Here is a 19,684-nt window from a genome sequence, read left to right on the forward strand (position 1 = left end):
GCTCTTCCCTTTCAGTTTTGAGTATCACCTCTTCTGGATCTCCCTTGAATCTTTCATGGGGGATTCTTTAGGACTATAACTTTAAGGCTTAATCAACCCCCATTACCAAAAAACAAAATACAACAAAACAACCCTAAACAGAAGCCTTCAGTGTGCTATGCAGAGGGTCATATTTTCATAACCAGCTCACTCATTTAATTTAAAGTCCTTCTGAGTTTGAGTTCTGGGATATCTGTCTATTGGGGTAAAGCAAAACAAAACTGATGTTTTCAACAAGCTTCTTATTGCTTTAAAAAAGAGGCTTCCTGGATTACTTGAATATCTAAATAAAGGTATTTAACTTTTCAGGTCATTTATGATTGTGATAATATTAAGAATACACTTGTTTAGACTATGCAGTTTGGTTAAACTGTTGCTTGATAATTTTAAAAACCATCAGCATTTCCTTATGGCATCATAGTTTAAGACAAAAAATAAACAGCCTGTTGAGCATAAATTTTAGATGCAATAGATAAGAACGTTAAAAGTAAATAATTTAAGTTATTGAAAGGAGTTATGAATCAATGTAGACTCTCCAAGGCCGTACTTGTTAGTAGGTCTGCTAAGGGCTCAGGAGGGATGTAGGATGTACCCATAAGGTCTCAGAAGGCCAGACGTCTCTTATGTGCTCCACATCTCCATGTTTCCATTCAGACCACACATCCAGCCACTCAGAAGGCATAGTGCCTCATAGAGATCATGCAAAGAAAGACGTAATTGGCCAAAAGGTTTATTGTTGCCCCTCTCTGTGGGTATCTCATAGCTCTTGTGATATTTCATTTCTTTTTATAAAGAAAAAAATATTTCACCATGGTCAATACTAGTGTATTTATTCATGTAATAGAAATAGATAATATTCAGCTATATGTGCCCCTGGAATTACAAAGGGAGGAGGAAAATCAGAGAAATGCGGAGACTTGGCCTCCAAGAGGAGAAAGTACAGTCATCTCTTGGTATCTGCAAGGGATTGGTTCCTGGATCCCTCCCACTCTGTAGATGCTCAAGTCCCTTGTATAAAATGGCGTAGTACTGTTGGCCCTCTGTATCCATGGGTTCTGCACCCATGGCTACTGAAGGCCGACTGTATTCTGAGAAGGAGATGGTAGTTACCAATGCCAAATGGAGCAGACAGGCCTGGAAAGTAAGGGTTAAGAAAATGGTACTCGATTTAGTGAGGTCTTTTGGTGATCCTTGAAAGATTTCATAAGAAAAGTGGTTTGGGAAGCCTGAATTTTTGTTTCAAGTGGATGTGGGGTGGTTATGATGGGAATTTTAAGGTGTGTGAGTGAGAACAGGTGCACTGTATGAATATCCTTTAAAGAACTTTGTGAGAGGAAGGCTGCGTTGAGGCTGGTAGCTGGAAAGATCAGTAGAAGCATGAAAGAAACAGCCTTTAAGACAGTAACACATGAATATCTTTGGAGATTCAGACCTGTGGAAGAAGAGGTTGCAGATTCTGCTAAGAGAATGGATAGATGTAAGAACTAGATCCTCTAGGAGTAAGGAATGAATCTTATTTTATACTTTTACTTCCTAAACATTGAAAATAGTAGCATTTACCAGAATGGTGACGTAGGCTTTGTAAAGTGATACCAGGTGTGCAGAGCACTCTTGTCCACAACTTATGACTAGAAATCAATGCTGACAGTCCTGAGTATAATCTATCTGACAGAGCTTTCTGGCCAGAAACCCTTTTTTTTTTTTTTTTTTTTTTTTTTTTTTTTGCAGTATGCGGGCCTCTCACTGCTGTGGTCTCTCCCGTTGCGGAGCACAGGCTCCGGACGCGCAGCCCCAGCGGCCATGGCCCACGGGCCCAGCCGCTCTGCGGCATGTGGGATCTCCCCAGACCGGGGCACGAACCCGTGTCCCCTGCATCGGCAGGCAGACTCCCAACCACTGCGCCACCAGGGAAGCCCTTTTTTTTTTTTTTTTTTTTTTCAGAAACCCTTTTTAAGCAGAATCTAAGCTAATAGGAAAAACTTGTCATAGTCCTAGGTTAGATTAGTTCTCGGCTGGTTATGTATGGATAGTCTTCATCAGCTTGTCACATTCTGCTGCCCAACTATAGTAAACACGCCCATTGGAAAGCATAACTTAAAAATGGTGCCATAAATGACAGTTTCAGGCTGTCAGTGTGGAGTGATCACTGCTCCCACCATCCTGGTTCTACTCTTTCATTCTAAAGGACAAATGACTTCGGAGAGTATTTATGTTCTATTCAGATTAACTAATTGAGATTTTGGTCTTTTTCTCTAGTTGCTTGTTCCTTTACTTAAAATTAATTTGTTACAAGGCACAGTGAGTTAATCAGTATGATTAGCTCCCTCATCTCCATGCTTGCATTTTTAAGAACCTTAAAGTCAAGGTACTGCTTACACAGATGATTATTTGCAGACATTTGATTCTTGAGTTATTGTCTTGGGATGGCCATTATCATATCATTAGCATGTCTTTTATATTTCTTGATTCATTAGGAAGAAGCATCTTACTTTTACATCCGATTTTAGAACTTCCATTGTCAGTAAATATTAGCAATAAGCTTATGTCTGTCAACAATATTTTTGTGTTATATACTTCAAAAATATGAAATTTAAAATTCCAAAAGAATTGATTTCCTATACATAGGTTTAGGAAGGTGATGGTAGTCAGCTTTTACATTCATTAATCATAATGAATAATCGGTGAGTTTTCAACTTGCACCTATTTAAAATTTGAAGCTGAGGGGAAAAGTGCACCACTAGGGGCCACTCTGATCTTAAAGCCTGATGATCAGACTAATCTGATCGACCTAGCACTTTTGGCGGAAGAGCTTTGAGGGGGTTCTTTTTACCTAGAAGACTTTGCTGGGAGAAGTCTATGAAATCCTTGATGTTAATTGTCAGCAAAGCCTAAACATATATATGCAGGTTAAGCAAATATACGTATTTGGAAGTCCATACCTTTCGTAAGAATCTCAAAGAAACCCATGATCCAAATAAAGGTTATTCTCGCTGTTACAGGGTTTTTTTTTTTTTTCTTTTTCTTTTTGCGGTATGCGGGCCTCTCACTGTTGTGGCCTCCCCCGTTGCGGAGCACAGGCTCCGGATGCGCAGGCCCAGCGGCCATGGCTCACGGGCCCAGCCGCTCCGCGGCATATGGGATCCTCCCAGACCGGGGCACGAACCCGTATCCCCTGCATCGGCAGGCGGACTCTCAACCACTGCGCCACCAGGGAGGCCCTGTTACAGGGTTTTTGATGGTGGCAATAGCTAGTATCATATCAAAGGGCTTGGATGAAGGCAGAATCAAAGGAAAATGACCATCAAAAGCACTTAAAAAAAAAAAGCACTTTAAGTTGGGGGGAAAAGTGATGAAAGGTTCACTGTGGTCTGAATAGGAACTTTGGTCATTGTATGCATTGCAGCATATGTGGCTTTACATGTATAAGAGGACCAAGAATTTTTTAAAGCTGTTTTAGACTCAGATCTTCTTTCAACTGCTGCTTTTATGTTTCTGCCCTTTCACTCTCAGAATTATGCTCCATTATTTTCTAGATTTCTGGAAAGCAAGGGCCTGGGTGTGACCTTTGAACCAAATCACTCTACCTATTAAAGTCATAATGTATTGTTCTATGATGGATGGGCTAGTGGGTGGGCAATAGTTATAGAATAATTTTTCTTGGACTGGGAAGGTTTCCAGGGAGAATGAAGAGGGAAGATATGAATATTGAGGAATAGGCAGAAATTGTGGATTCACTAAAATAAAGAGATATTTCCTTCTGGAAGCCCATGTTGGGATGTCCAGAGTGCAGTGTGGGTAAATGAATTGGCTACAGTCCCAGCCTAGAGGGAATCAGAACTTTTCTTCAGTCATGGCTGGGATTGTGTCTGCAGACACATGTAAGAGAAAATTCATGTTTTCTGATTGGCTGACATTGAAAAATGAATGCTTTCACACAATAGTAACAAAGGAATTTTGGGCAATCATCTCTATCTACATTTGAGTAAAATACTGATTCATGACTGGCTTCAGGTTGTTCAGCCAATCAGTTTCAGGGCCCAAACTGCTGCTTCTGACTCTCTGCCCACTCAGGTGGGGCAGCTTCTTTTTGGTTGTTTTTATTAGGTGATTCAGCATTGCCTTTTCTGTGCTTTTCTTCTGTTATGAGCTCCAACACAGAACAGAGTTATTGAGTCTGTGTGTTCCTTGGCATCTAATTGTTTTCCTGTCTCACATGCTGCATTGATAAATCCAGGTTTCCTAACATGTTTAATCATAGTTCACTCTGAATTTAATTTACTTAAATCTTATTTTTTGATCAAAGATTTAAAACTTTAATAACAACAGCATGTGAATATTGTACTAAAGATTATAATTAAGAGAGTATATCTATGTAGACTATTAAATAATTATTAATACTAAAGAAAAGAAAATAACAGAAACACATACTAAAATTGAATTAACTACATGCCAGACACTGTTCTAAGCACTTTACATTTACTGATTTAATCACCACAACAAACATATGAAGACGATACTGTGGAAAGATAGAATTTAGATATAATAGAGTCTTATTATACTAGAGTCTTACTTTAAAAAAGAGAAGCAAATGCCTAAATATATTTGGGAATAGCACCTTTAGTTAGGGCTGTTGTATGTCCTTATTTAGAGTCTCGACTTAAGTTCCCCTGGGTTTGCAGCTGTCAGTTTACAGCTGACAACTGTCTCACGTAGTCTGTCAGATCCAGAAAATAACAAATTTTTCAAACAGTTCATTAAAAAATCAGGCTTTAGGAAGCAAACTTCCACACCTGAAATGACATTTGTCTATTGAGTAAGCAGAAGAGGACTTGAGAGGCTTGATGAGGAAAAAAATGAGTTAAGTGCAAAAGTACACACAATTAGCTCTGAAATAGGAAGAATTCACTTTGTGGTAAGTAACCTTGGAAATTTCTAGTGAGGATCAAAGGTTGCCCCTTAATGAGGGCAACTTGTTTTAAAAAAGTGACATATTCTGTGGCTCCCTGAAAGGTTTGTATGCATATGTAGAAAGAGAATGGACACATAGAATGAAGAGGGAAAGGATGCAAGTAGACTAAAGGTCAGTTATTTGGCTACCAGAATGTCAGAAAACTATGAGCGTAGCACTTGTCCCTAATGTAGGCTAATTGTGGGGTGGCAGAGGCAGGGAACAAACCACCACATTTGAATATAGTAACAGTTCCTGGACATTCAAGAGCTACAGTAGTGTTCAAGAGGCATAATATTCAATTAATCAGATTCTTTTTTTTTTTTGAGAGGGGTACTCACTTTATTTTACCACTTTTAAAAGATATAAAGAAATCAGAGAGTGAGTTGAGACAAAAGCACAAGATTTTTTTTTTTTTTTTTTTGCTGTATGCGGGCCTCTCACTGTTGTAGAGCACAGGCTCCGGACGCGCAGGCTCAGCGGCCATGGCTCACAGGCCCAGCCGCTCCGCCACATGTGGGATCTTCCCGGACTGGGGCACGAACCCGTGTCCCCTGCATCGGCAGGCAGACTCTCAACCACTGCGCCACCAGGGAAGCCCAAAAGCACAAGATTTATTCATTAATTCGTTTGTTCAACTTACTTTTTGTCACACATTTTTTTGGGCTGATTGGGAATTAGTAATAAACCCCTATTGAGCTTATAAATGGAGTTCATGGAGTTTCCATAAGCCAGATGGAAAAACTGTGCGAAGAGAAGTTTTGGTTTGGAGTGGGGAGAAGATTAGGAGCTCAGTTTAAAGATGCTTAGTTTGACGTTTCAATTAGATATTTGTGTTGAGCAGAGGATTGGATATATGAATTTAGAGTTTAGAGGGAAGCCTAGGCAGAAGATAAAAACTTGGGAGTTTTGGTAATCATTAGTGCTATTTACCACAAATTTCCATTTTCCCTTCTAATATGGTTTCATCTTAATAATAGTACTTCTCTGCTTATGGTGGTCATATTACTTGCTCTAGTTAGAATGGAAGTGATATGTGTTACTCCTGGTTGGAAGCTCTAGCAATCAATGCACAATTTGCCATGGCAACTGGCAATGTTCCAAATGGTAGCTGCTCTGTCAACTCGTGTCCCAGAGAGGGGAAAATGTGGGGTAGAGCCCTTAGGCGACCTACAGTTGACAGGTAACATGAATGAGAACCTTCTATTAAGCTACTGAGATTTGGGGGTGTTTGGTTGCCATGGCATGACTTGACTATCTATCATGATAACTAGATAGATAGGTAGATGTAGGTAGATATACATATAGACAAATTTAGAAAAGAGAAGTTCCAGAGCTAGAAAGCCTGAAAGTATTCCAACACTAAAAGGTTGGGCAAGTAGGAGGAAGCAGGCAAAAGACTGAGAAGAAGCTTTTGGGAAGATGTGGTGTCCTGGAAGTCAAGTGAAGAAAATGTTTCAAGGAGGAAATAATGTTCAACCATGTCAAAGGTTGTTAAGTCAGGTAAGAAGAGGAACATGGATTTACATTGTGGATATCATTGGAGAGCTTGGCAAGAGCACTTTGGCAGGAGCATAACCTGGAGTGAGTTTAAGTGAGAACAGGAAGAGAGAAATTGGATAGAGCAAGTATATTCATCTGTTTCAAGGTGCTGAAATGGGGCCATAGCAGGAGAGGGAAGTGGAATCATGAGTGCTTTTTTTAAAAAAAGATGATAGAAATACTGCATGACAAGTACAGATGGGCAAATTAATGATGTGGGAGGGAGGAGGGATTGTGAGAGTGCTCTTCTTGAGCAGGAGAGATGGAATTAGATCTAGTGCTCAAATGGAGGGGTCCGCCTTGTTTAGGAAAGTGGTGGTCATGAATTTAAAGTGAGATAAGTCAGCATAGTTGTATGTTTTTCTCCAGACACATTCAGCTGTGTGTAGGTGTGGAGCAGATGAAGAGTTGGATTCAATTAGACTTGGAAGTGATGACTTGATTACCATTTAAAAGTGTATTCGTTATTCTCAGTGTGGGAAATCAGAGGAGTGGGTTTTAATGAAAGCTAACAAACCAACGCTGCGCTCCACCTAGATACTTGAAAGAAGACATTCCTGACCATTTAGGACCAAAAGAAACAGTAACAACAAGAACAATAGCCATGAAATTTTATTCCTCAAGAAGGTTGGGTGGTTTCTCTTCCTGCTGATCTTCAATAAAAGAATAGATTCTCTCTGGTCAGAAAGGGTTATAGACCCTTAAGTAAAGAAAAATAAGTAATCCAAATATCTGATGATTCTGATTGCGTTAAAAGTAACTAATAGCTTTTTGTGTCTTAGTTACTCTTTTATTCCTGCCCCTCCCAGCATACTTAATCGCTTTTTGTTAGTGGCCTTTTACTGTGTCACGCAGTAATATAAGCATGGGGTATTTGAGCCCAGCTCCAGCTAGTTACTAGCACAAGTTTTATATGGCATCTGTATGGGAAATCCATAGTGAGCGAGATTAAGGCAGTAAAGTGAGAAAATGAAAAAAATCATCCAGGAAGTGAGTGTCCATGGCCAAAATTACCAATTCTTATGTATATATATAAAACAATTGAGCATCAATGAGTTTGTTGCAGTAGTTATAACAGGTCTTGGCAAGGAGTTTTAGGTTAGAAGAGGATTTCCATTTATTATAAATCAGAGTGTTATGATGTGTTGTTCAATTTGTTGGAGTTTCATCTGGAACACTGAGTCAGCCCTACTGATGAGGGGAAGAGACATGACTAAAATGAGCAAATCTGGGTCTAGTTGGCTGTGTGAGAGCAGAGTCAGCTGCGCCACACCTGTTTGGAGTGGTGGGCTATTTAGATGAGATAATATTAGGCAGAGAATGCCGGGAGAACGTTGTTGAAACCATGCAAAGCCAAGTGTTTCAAATGTATCTTTGCAATTGGCTAGTTTTATAATGACAAAAACATGCTTATGATAGCATGTTAAGTGAAGTAACCCAGTTAACAATTTTATGTATAGTATGCTCTCAACTTTTTTTTTTTTTAAGGTATAGGAAAAAAAGCTAGAAGGAACTGTATGTTTACAGTGTTTGTCTTTGTGTGTGTGTGGTCAGGCCACTCAAGATGACTGTTCTCTTGCTCTCTGTACATCCCCTGCTCAACCAGTCTCTGCTTCACCTACACCCTACTCACATGACTTTCCAGTCCTCTTAATTACAGGGCTTACTCAGTAACTGGCTATGTGCTTGCCCCCTGCCCCAGCTTCTGGTTTCCCTGGTAACTGATGAGCCAACCTGACATCAATTCCCCAATTCACCCTATAACTGGTAACCTCCTCCCTTTTCCCCCTCCCCTTAGTGAAGACTGCTGCTGTCTGCTCTCCACAGTGGGGTGTTGCTCCAAGACTTTGCTTAGGACTTGTAAGATTTCCTATCCGATAAATCGTGGATGTTTCAGTTGCTGTCTCCAAGCACTTTCTTTGGTCTTGTGGCTGGGCAGTTACAAGGCTTGCAGGTATGAGGAATGCAGCCCAACAGTGTGATTGGACCTTGGAGCATTAAATCTCAAAGACAAAAAAAAATATTGGGGAAAATATTTGTCAGACACTTTTATTGAGAGTAAAAATTATTTCTAGATTTATTTTTGATTGCATATTGTTTGCATTATAATTAGTACACATATAGCCTGATAATAGAGTTTTAATGTATGGTTATTGCCTCCAGTACTGTACTAATGATGACAGGACATACTTTTAGATATAAATACTGTAAATTCTGTTTCAGGAAACCCAAAGATATATGTTTATACATCTAACATATTTATTGAACAAATGTTATGTGTCACATACTCTTATTAGGCATTGAATATATCAGACACAGTCCCTAACCTCGTGGAGCTTGCAATCTAATGGAGGGTGTACAGGCAGACCTTGAAGATATTGTGAGCTAGGTTTCAGACCATTTCAATAAATGAATATTTCAATAAAGCAAGTCACACAAATTTTTTTGGTTTCCCAGTGCATAACAAAGTTACCTTTACACTACACTGTGGCTATATATGTATACATACATAATACAGCTAAAAAATGCTAACCATCACCTGACAATGCAGGGTTGCCATAAACCTTGCTGTAAAAACTGCAATATCTGTGGAGGACAATAAAGCAAAATGCAATAAATGGGGTATGCCTGCATTAGTCTTCTGTGGCTGTGTAAGGAATTATAGTACACTTATAGGCATAAAACAGCACATATTTATTATCTCAGTTTCTGTGGTTAGGATGGTGGGTCCTCTGCTCAGGGTCTCACGTGGCTGCAATCAAGGTGAAGGTTTGGCTGCATTCTCATCTAGAGGCTCAACTGGGCTAGAATTTGCTTTCAAGCTCACTTGGTTGTTGATAGAATTTATTTCCTTGCACTGTATTATAGAGAACTCTGTCTTCTTGCTGGCTGTTGGATGTGAGACCATACTCAATACTTAGAGGCTACCCTCAGCTCCTTGCCATGTGGGCCTCCCAACAAGGCTACTTACTTCTCCAGAGCTAGCTAAGGAGGGAGAATCCCTAGAGTGAGTCTGTTAGCAAGATGGAGTTGCATATGATGTAATGCAATCACAGGAATGATATCCCATCCCCTTTGTATAGTCTATTGGTTAGAAGAAAGCCACAGCTCCTATAAGCAGCTAGTCATTATTGTTGACTTCTGGGGCTGTTTCACTGGGAACACTCTGAGGGGCCTTGTAGAATTCACCTCAGAATTGATTGCAGCTGTCTTTTAGGGTTGGCCAGGGGTTGCCCTATGCAGGGAGAATTCTCACTTCAAGGGGTATAGATGTTTCAGAATGACTGACTAGGTTCTCAAAGGCATCTCTCTTGGGGGTAGCCGAGAAGCCCAGCATGAAAAGTAACAGCTACCTGGAGCAGCTGAGGTGAGGTGTTGTCAGGTATGTGCAATGCTGCTTACTACAGCAATGACTGGAGTTAAAGGGGGTCCAGAGGATGTGAGTTGGGGAGAAGTGTTGATGGGTACAACAGTGAGTGGCAGAGCTGAAAGTTTTCTTTCTGACTCCACTGTCCCCAGCTTCTGGATCACCATCTCTTGAACTTTAACAACTAACATTTTTTGGTAACTATTTTATTTCTTCTTTGCACTGAAGTTCTCTATTTAATTCTCATTTGCTTTTAGTAAAAATACTTGCTTACTTTAGTAAAAATACTTTGCTTTTAGTAAAAATACTTACAGCAGTGCTTCTCAAAATCTAATGTGCATACAGATCACCTGGGGATCTTGTTAAAATACAGATTTTGATTCATTACATCAGGTGTGGTCTTCTAGTCTGCATTTCTAACAAGTTCCCAGGTGATGCCGATGCTGCTGGTCTGCAGACCACACTTCAAGTAGCTTGGTCCTAAGGTAAGAATCGAAATGAAAAGGAATAACTAGGTTGTATGTTTGAATGAATTGAATAAAATACAGGTGTGGTGATGCACCTTGAAGTTGCTAACTCACAGAGCCTTTGTCAAACTTGCTTGCTTTCTTTGTGTCCTGAAAGTTTATAAAACTTTTTGAGTGTATTTCGAATGATGATTTGAATAATACTGTTGTATAAAACCTTCTCCCAGAGATGTTCAAAGTGCTTTTTATGATCTTGACCATCTGGTCATTGCCTTCTGGGGGCACTTGTTTCCTTACAGGAAAATAGTAATAATATACTTGTAATGTGAAAAATCTAATACTCCCCACATAACATCATTTTCTTGCTCTGCAAGTACATCCTCATTACAAACTGCATTTCCTAAGCTGAAATAACAGTATCATTAGTGTACATTGAGCCTATTACAGTTTTGTCTCTATTTCCTAAAGGGACAAACATTGAATTACAAAGTCCTGCATCATCTGTTAAGAAGTTTCATTCTGGGAACATTGTATTTACTACTGACTGATTCAATTTGATTAGATTTTCTTTCATAGTATTTACAACTCCAAAGAAGAAATAAATGAAGTAATCTCAGAGATCCTATCAGACATTTATGTAGTTCTCTAAAAGGTGTGATTCACTTCTGCAATATGGTTTCTGAAGACGCACTTTGGAAGGAAATATGTAAAGCATATTTCCTTTACCTCTAAGGTTTAGCTAAATTGAGATTTAATGTTGTAATGTGATATAGCAGATAAGAATGGACTTGAACCATGGAGACTTAAACCCAGGTTCCTATGAAGGTTTAAAATTTTTTTTAGATACCTTTTATTCTCTTGGGTTTATTATTTATTCACTCAGTGTTCAACACACATCTGTTGAGCATCCACTGTCAGCACTGACATGGACTCCAGGTATGCAGTGAGGGACAAAACAGAGTTCCTGACATCATGGAAGTTACCCCTGGGTGAAGGCGGACGTATAAAGCAAATAGCCACACAAATCCATGTATGATTGCTCACTATGGTTAAGTGCTAAGTAGAGTCTCTGTGTAGAGTCCTAGGGGCAAGAGGGTGCTCGTCACACTTGAGGAATTAAAGAAGCCATATGCCCCAGGGGTGTGGAACCAATGAGGATGACATCTTAAATGCTTATATAATGCTCTCAACATACTAGACCCAGTGCCAAGAGTTTTACTGACCTTAATTAAGTCTTCACTACCACCGTGTGAGATCAGTACCATTACTGTCTTCATTTCATAGATCAGGGCACAGAGAGGGTAAGCAAATTGCCCAGTGTTTTCACGGGTAGAGGGTTTGAACACAGAAGGTCTTCATCACTGCCCTGCATTGCCCTCCTACAGGGGGCAGAGGGCAGGGCCCAGACAGGTCACACAGGTTGGCAGCTTGATCTTCCCTTCTCTCTTTATAATAACATGCGGCTTCAAAGTTTTAATCACTATGTGAAAGAACAGGAGGTTAACTGAATTAGACAGAAATAATGGTGAAATAAAATAATACTGTATCATAAGACAATGTGTAGTCCTGTAAGTAAACTTTCAAAATGCCTAGCCATATGGCCATTTGCAAAGATTTCTCCATGAGGGGTTACACCGTGGAAGAAAATAACCATAAACTATTTTCACATTGCAGTGTGGAAGATTCAGGTCTTTATTTTCTGACCATGATATTAATATGCCCTTTCTATAATTCATGAGGGATGTGTAACTGGTACAACCCAATGAGGAGACCTAGCTCCTTAGTATTTTCTAAGGCAGGAAAACTGTGCAGCAAGAGTTTAGATATCATGGCAGGTTGCGAAGAAATGGAATTTTGTATGATTTTTTTTGGTCATTCAGAGTAGATTAGTTTTGCTGTGAATTTATTTTAAGCTTTAAATAATGAATGACTATAAACAAATATATTAAAAATTTTTGATTTAATTACCTACTTATGCCACATACATTTCCCAATATAGAAACCAAGCCTTTGGATATGTTATTACTGTCATAATTCTGCAAGTGACAATGCTGTGGAAGAGAGCACAGCAGGCACAGGGCTGCTTCATATCACACTGAGCAATCCAGAAGTCTCCAAGCAGTGAGAGTGTCTGATGAGAAACTCAGAAAGGAATAGATAAGGAGGTCTTAAATTTCACGGTCTGTGCTTTTCAGGGCATTGTCTTTTGTGACTGGGTTTTAACAAATGTCATGGTTCATAGTAGGCAGAAAAAGAAGGAAAAACATGAGTAAACCACAAGCTGGGTAATACGTCTTCAAGAAGCTTTAAGTTGCCCATTTGGAGATTTGATTATCATAGACTCACTTGAACTTTCCCCTTTAAGGATGAAAAACAAAGCTGACACATCAAGTGAATTTCCCAAGGTCATATATCAAGGTGGTAGCAGCAGAGAAAGACCTGGTGCCTAGCTCTCCTGACTCTCAGGTGGTGCTGTCTGCATTTGGGGTCAGGCATGTGTGTGAGACAGAGTGCATGAAATCAGAAATACAATATCCAATGTTTAAGGAAAACACATATCCAGAGAACACAGAAAATCCAAAACTTATGGTATATATATGTGGTTTATGAAGCAAAGATAGTTGATAGAAATATGATGTTGGAATAATATATGAACAATATCCTACTATTGTTAAAAATAATAAAACATCTTGATAAGGTGATACTTATAGTCCTTCTTTTTGATGTAACCAATCTTTTCAAAGACTAAAACACTTTATGAATAGATTTTTTGTTTGAAAAATATTAGGGTCAGTTCATGAATTCATTATGCCCTTATCCATTCTCAACCATGAAGATCTCCCCTCTTTTCTATGAGAACCCAGGATGATCTACAGGTGTGCTGCTCTGTGAAGCCCACTCAGGCCCCACTAGAGCTGTGGTGTACCATGGGGATGTGCAGGGTGCAGGGAATAAGTGTATCTGCCTTTTATTGTTGCTGTGAGCCTGCAGTCATAAGCAATGTCAGTAATAAAATACTTCTCCCTGCTGGAGCTGACTGCACCATCCCCTTCCACCTTGTTATACCACTGCTCTAGGGAACTGTGAACAAACCAAATCCAAAGGCAGGGAAGAGGGAGAGAGGAGTAAGAATTTTCACCTAGATACTAACGTTTGCTTCTCTACTGGTCTTCAGACTGGGATCTAGAACATCCAAGAAAATCAATTGAAAGTGAATGGTACTGATATAAGAAGTGAGATTTTTTTGTTACAAGTAAATGTTAATAAAAAGAATAAAATCATAACTAAAAGGCTTTCCTTTATACAGTAGAAAATCAGGTATAAAATATAGCAAAAACCCATCACTTTCATAGTAACAACAAAAACTTTAAAACATCTAGAAATAAATTTTACCTCAAATGCATAAGATCTATATGAAGGAAAACTATAAAACTTTACTGAACTTCAAAAGAAGACTTGAGTAAGTGGTGGGGCATACCATATTCTTGGTGGAAAAGGTATTTCTTTTCTCTGAGTCTATCAATATAATGCAATTCCAATAAAAATCCAATAGAATTTAAAATATTTCTTTTTAATTTGACTTCGGACATGATAATAGCCTCTGTCATTTAGTTCAAGAATAAAGTGATCAATCTTGAAGACATTTTGGAAATATGAATACTGGCCTTAAAATGCTCCTATATCTTAACTCAGTAATTTCACTACTAAGATTTTACTAGATAAGTAATTGGAGATGATCATTAAACTCCATGTGTGAGATGATTTGTTAATGTTTTATTTAAAAAATTGACAAAAACAACAGGGTAATTAGCTTAAGTACATTTTTGTATAAACATGAGGTGAAGCATATAGCTATTAAAACTTATATTTTGAATACTAATTAATGACATGGAAAATTAAATAAATGTACAATTACATAAAGTACTCCATTAAAACACACACACACACAAACATGCAAAGAACATCTGCAGTTGAAGAAAATATATGGAAATATATCTAGTAGTTATGTCAGGTTGGTGAAGTTGTAAATCAGATGTGGGTTTAAATTGCACTTTCCAGCTGTGAGGTCCTGGGTTAAATGGCATTGTTACTTCAGGGCTTAATTTCCTCATGTGTGAAATGAAGTAAATGGCAATAAGGTTTTTGTGAAGGTTAAATTAGCTAATATATGCTTTGCATATAACAAGTATATAACAAGTGCTCAATAAATGGTATTTATCATCAATAATTAATATTATAGATTTTTATATTTTTAAAATTCATTTTGTTATTTTTTCCAGTTTTATTGAGAGATAATTGACATACATCACTGTATAAGTTTAAGACATAGAGCATGATGATTTGATTTACATATATTGTGAAATGATAACCATAATACATTTACCTAACATTCATATTCTTGTATAGATACAATAAAAAGAAAAGAAGAAAAGAATAAAGGAAAAAAATTTTCCTTGTCATGAGAACTCTTAGGATTTACTGTTTTAACAGCTTTCCTATGTATGATATCATACAGCACTGTTAGCTATAGTCATCATATTGTACATTATATCCCTAGTACTTATTTATCTAAATTTATCTTATAACTGGAAACTTGTACCTTTTGACAACCTTCCTTCACTTCCCCCTCACCCCAGCCCTCACCTTTGGTAAGCACAAGTCTGACCTCTTTTTCTATGACTTTCTTTTTGTTTTATTATATTCCACATATAAGTGAGATCATACTGTATTTGTCTTTCTCTGTCTGACTTATTTCACTTAGGATAATGCCTTCAAAGTCCACCCATGTTGTTGCAAATGAGAGAATTTCTTTGACTTTTATGGCTGAATAATATTTCATTTTATATGTATAACACAACTTCTTTATCCATTCATTTACTGATGGACACTTAGGTTATTTCCACATCTTGGCTATTGTAAATAGTGCTGTTATGAACATGGGAGTGCAGGGTTTTTTTTTTTTCTTTTTTAACATCTTTATTGGAGTATAATTGCTTTACAATGGTGTGTTAGTTTCTGCTGTATAACAAAGTGAATCAGCAATACATACACATATACACCCATATCCCCTCCCTCTTGTGTCTCCCTCCCACCCTCTCTATCCCACCCCTCTAGGTGGTCACAAAGCACCGAGCTGATCTCCCTGTGCTATGCGGCTGCTTCCCAGTAACTATCTGTTTTACATTTGGTAGTGTATATATGTCCATGCCACTCTCTCACTTCGTCCCAGCTTACCCTTCCCCCACCCCGTGTCCTCAAGTCCATTCTCTATGTCTGTGTCTTTATTCCTGTCCTGCCCCTAGGTTCTTAAGAACCATTTAAAAAAATTTTTTTTAGGTTCCATATATATGTATTAGCATTTGGTGTTTGTTTTTCTCTTTCTGACTTACTTCACTCTGTATGACAGACTCTGGGTCCATCCACCTCACTACAAATAACTCAGTTTCGTTTCTGTTTATGGCTGAGTAATATTCCATTGTATATATGTGCCACATCTTCTTTATCCATTCATCTGTCGATGGACACTTAGGTTCCTTCCATGTCCGGGCTATTTCATTTCCTTTCGATATATTTCCCAGAAGTAGAATTGCTGGATCATATAGTAGTCTTATTTTTAATTTTTTGAAGATCCTTCATACTGTTTTTCATAGTGGCTGTACCAGTTTACAGTCCCACCAACAGTGTACAAAGGTTCCCTTTTCTCCACATCCATGCCAGTATTTATCTCTTATCTTTTTGATAATGACCATTGTAAAGGTGTGAGGTGGTAACTCATTGTGGTTTTAATTTGCATTTCTCTAATAACTAGTGATGTTGAGCATGTTTTCATGTTCCTGTTGACCTTTTATATATCTTCTCTAGAAAAATGTCTATTCAGGTCCTTTGCCCATTTTTTAATTGGGTTATTATTATTTTGCCATCAACTTGTATGAGTTCTTTATATGTTTTGGATATTAACCCCTTATCAGACATATGGTTTGAAAATATTTTTTCCCATTCTGTAGGTTGTCTTTTCACTTTGCTGATGATTTCTTTTGCTGTGCAGAAGCTTTTTAGTTTGATGTAGTCCACTTATTTATTTTTATTTTCTTGCTTGTGCTTTAGGTGTCATATCCAAAAAATATGACCCATGTCAAGGAGCTATATTCCTATGTTTTATTCCAAGAGTGTCACAGTTTCAGATCTTACATTTAAGTATTTAATCCATTTTGAGTTAATTTTTGTGAGTGGTATAAGATATGGGTCCAGCTTCATTCTTTTTCATGTTAATATCTAATTCTCCCCATTTCTTGAAGAGACTGTGTTTTCTGCATTAAGTATTCCTGCCTCCCTTGTCAAATATTAGTTGACTGTATATGCTTGGTTTTTTCTGGGCTCCTGATTCTGTTCCATTGGTCTATTTGTCTGTTTTTATGCCAGTACCATACTGTTTTGATGACAATAGCTTTATAGTATAGTTTGAAATCAGGAAGTGTGATAACTCCTGCTTTTGTTCTTTCGCAGGTTTTCTGTGGCTATTTAATGTCTTTTGTGATTCCATATAAATTTTAGAAGTGTTTTTTTCTACTTCTGTCAAAAATGCCATTAAAATCTTGATGGGATTACATTGAATCTATAGATGGCTTTCAGTAGTATTGACATTTTAACAATACTGTACTATTTTTTTCAATAAGATGGCTTTTGGGAATACTGACATATTAACAATATTAATTTTTCAATCCATGAACATGGGATACCTTTCTGTTTATCTGTGTCTTTGATTTCTTTCATCAATGTTTTGTAATTATCAGTGTAGAGATCTTTAACCTCCTAAATTATATTTATTCCTAGGTATTTTATTGTTTTTGGTGCTATTGCAAATGAGATAAATTTTCTTTGTTTTTCAGGAATTTTGTTGTTAGTACATAGAAATGCTACTGATTTCTGTACATTAATTTTGTATTTTGCAACCTTACTGAATTTATTGATTAACTCTAACAGTTTTTTAACATCTTTATTGAAGTATAATTGCTTTACAATGTTGTGTTAATTTCTGCTGTATAACAAAGTGAATCAGCTATATGCATACATATACCCCCATATCCCCTCCCTCTTGTGTCTCCCTCCCACCCTCCTTATCCCACCCCTCTAGGTGGTTGCAAAGCACCAAGCTGATCTCCCTGTGCTATGCAGCTTCTTTCCACTAGCTATCTGTTTTACATTTGGTAGTGTATATATGTCAGTGTTACTCTCTCACTTCATCCCAGCTTACCCTCCCCACTCCTTGTGTCCTCAAGTCCATTCTCTACGTTTGCTTCTTTATTCCTGTCCTTCCCCTAGGTTCATCAGAACCACTTTGTTTTTTTTAGATTCCATATATATGTGTTAGCATTTGGCATTTGTTTTTCTCTTTCTGACTTACTTCACTCTGTATGACAGACTCTAGGTCCATCCAACTCACTACAAATAACTCAGTTTCGTTTCTTTTTATGGCTGAGTAATATTCCATTGTATATATGTGCCACATCTTCTTTATCCATTCACCTGTTCATGGACACTTAGGTTGCTTCCATGTCCTGGCTATTGTAAATAGTGCTGCAATGAACATTGTACAATGGAGAAAAGACAGCCTCTTCAGTAAGTGGTGCTGGGAAAACTGGACAGCTACATGTAAAAGAATGAAATTAGAACACTTCCTAACACCATACACAAAAATAAACTCAAAATGGATTAAAGACCTAAATGTAAGGCCAGACACTATAAAACTCTTAGAGGAAAACATAGGCAGAACACTCTATGACATAAATCACAGCAAGATCCTTTTTGATCCACCTCCTAGAGAAATGGAAATAAAAGAAAAATAAACAAATGGGACCTAATGAAACTTAAAATCTTTTACACAGTAAAGGAAACCATAAAAAAGATGAAAAGACAGTCCTCAGAATGGTAGAAAATATTTTCAAACGAATCAATTGACAAAGGATTAATGTCCAAAATATATAAGCAGCTTATGCAGCTCAATATCAAAAAAACAAACAACCCAATCCAAAAATGGGCAGAAGCTCTAACAGTTTTTTGGTAGAGTTGTTATATTTTCTATATATAAAATCATGTTGTCTGCAAATATAAACAATTTAATTTTTCTTTTCCAATTCTGATATATTTTTTTCTTGCCTGATTGCTCTAGCTAGGACTTCCAGTGGTATGTTGAATAAGAATGGTGGGAGTGGGCACCCTTGGCTTTTTTTTGTGTATGACATTATATGTATTTTGTTTGTTAATTGAAAAATAGAAAGGTTAAATTGATACATGGCTCTTTCAAAATTATCAAAATGGCTATGTAATACTGGCATGTAGCCATGCTTTTCTTCTTATTCCTTGAGTGAGTTGATGTTGCAGAGACTGATTTTTCAAGTCTATCCTTTAAAAATTAGGTACTGGCAACTTTTCAGAAGTGACTGAAGAGGCATTACTGCAAGACAGTGGTTGGCATACTAATGACTTAGAGAGACTTGAAAATGCAAAAATAAGAGACTTTAATTCCGGAACATGTTAAAATACCACCTCTTCCAAAGATGCCTCCAAGCATCAGAAACTCATTAAGGTTTCAAGTTTTGTTTAGTTTTGTTTGTATGTATCTTTTGAATAAATAATAACAGGCTATTATAAAAGTTTACAAAGCAAATTGATGGAGGATTAAGTCTTAAGATAAATTAACAACTAAAATAATTTTCACCAGCTGAATTCCCCAGAATACCTCCTCTCCTACTTTAAGGCCTGTGGGGGCACCCTTGTCTTGTTCCTGCTCTTATAAAAAGAGATTTCACCCTTTCACCACTGATTATGTTAGCTGTAGTCTTGTCATATATGGCCTTTGTTATGTTGAGATATGTTCCTTCTCTGCCTAATTTGTTAATAGTTTTTATCATGAATGAATGTTGAATTTTGTCACATGCTTTATCTGCATCTATTGAGATGATCATATAATTCTTTTCTTTTATACTTCTAATGTGATGTATCACGTTGCTTTATTTTTATATGTTGAACTATCTTTACTTCCCAGGGATAAATCCCACTTGATCATGTGAATGATCCTTTTAATAGGCTGTTGAATTTGGTTTGCTAGTATTTTATTGAGAATTTTTGCATCTATATTCATCAGGGATATTGGCCTGTAGTTTTCTTTTTTAGTATTATCCTTTTCTGGTTTTGGTATCTTGATAATACTAGCCTCGTAAAATGATTTTGGGAGTGCACAGCCACCCCCCCAAAAAAAGAAGCCCACTTCATTTTGAGAAGGATTGCTGTTAAAATTTTATTTAAATGTTCTGTAAAAATTAC

General features: G+C 37.5%; 1 pseudogene; it reads right to left on the bottom strand.

The window, feature by feature from the left end:
* Positions 1–918: 918 nt before the first annotated feature.
* LOC132488075 (general transcription factor IIH subunit 3-like) overlaps positions 919–19,684 on the bottom strand; it is a 93,270-nt pseudogene continuing 74,504 nt past the window's right edge.

Source organism: Mesoplodon densirostris, chromosome 4 (assembly GCF_025265405.1).
Source record: "Mesoplodon densirostris isolate mMesDen1 chromosome 4, mMesDen1 primary haplotype, whole genome shotgun sequence".
Classification (NCBI taxonomy): Eukaryota; Metazoa; Chordata; class Mammalia; order Artiodactyla; family Ziphiidae; genus Mesoplodon; species Mesoplodon densirostris.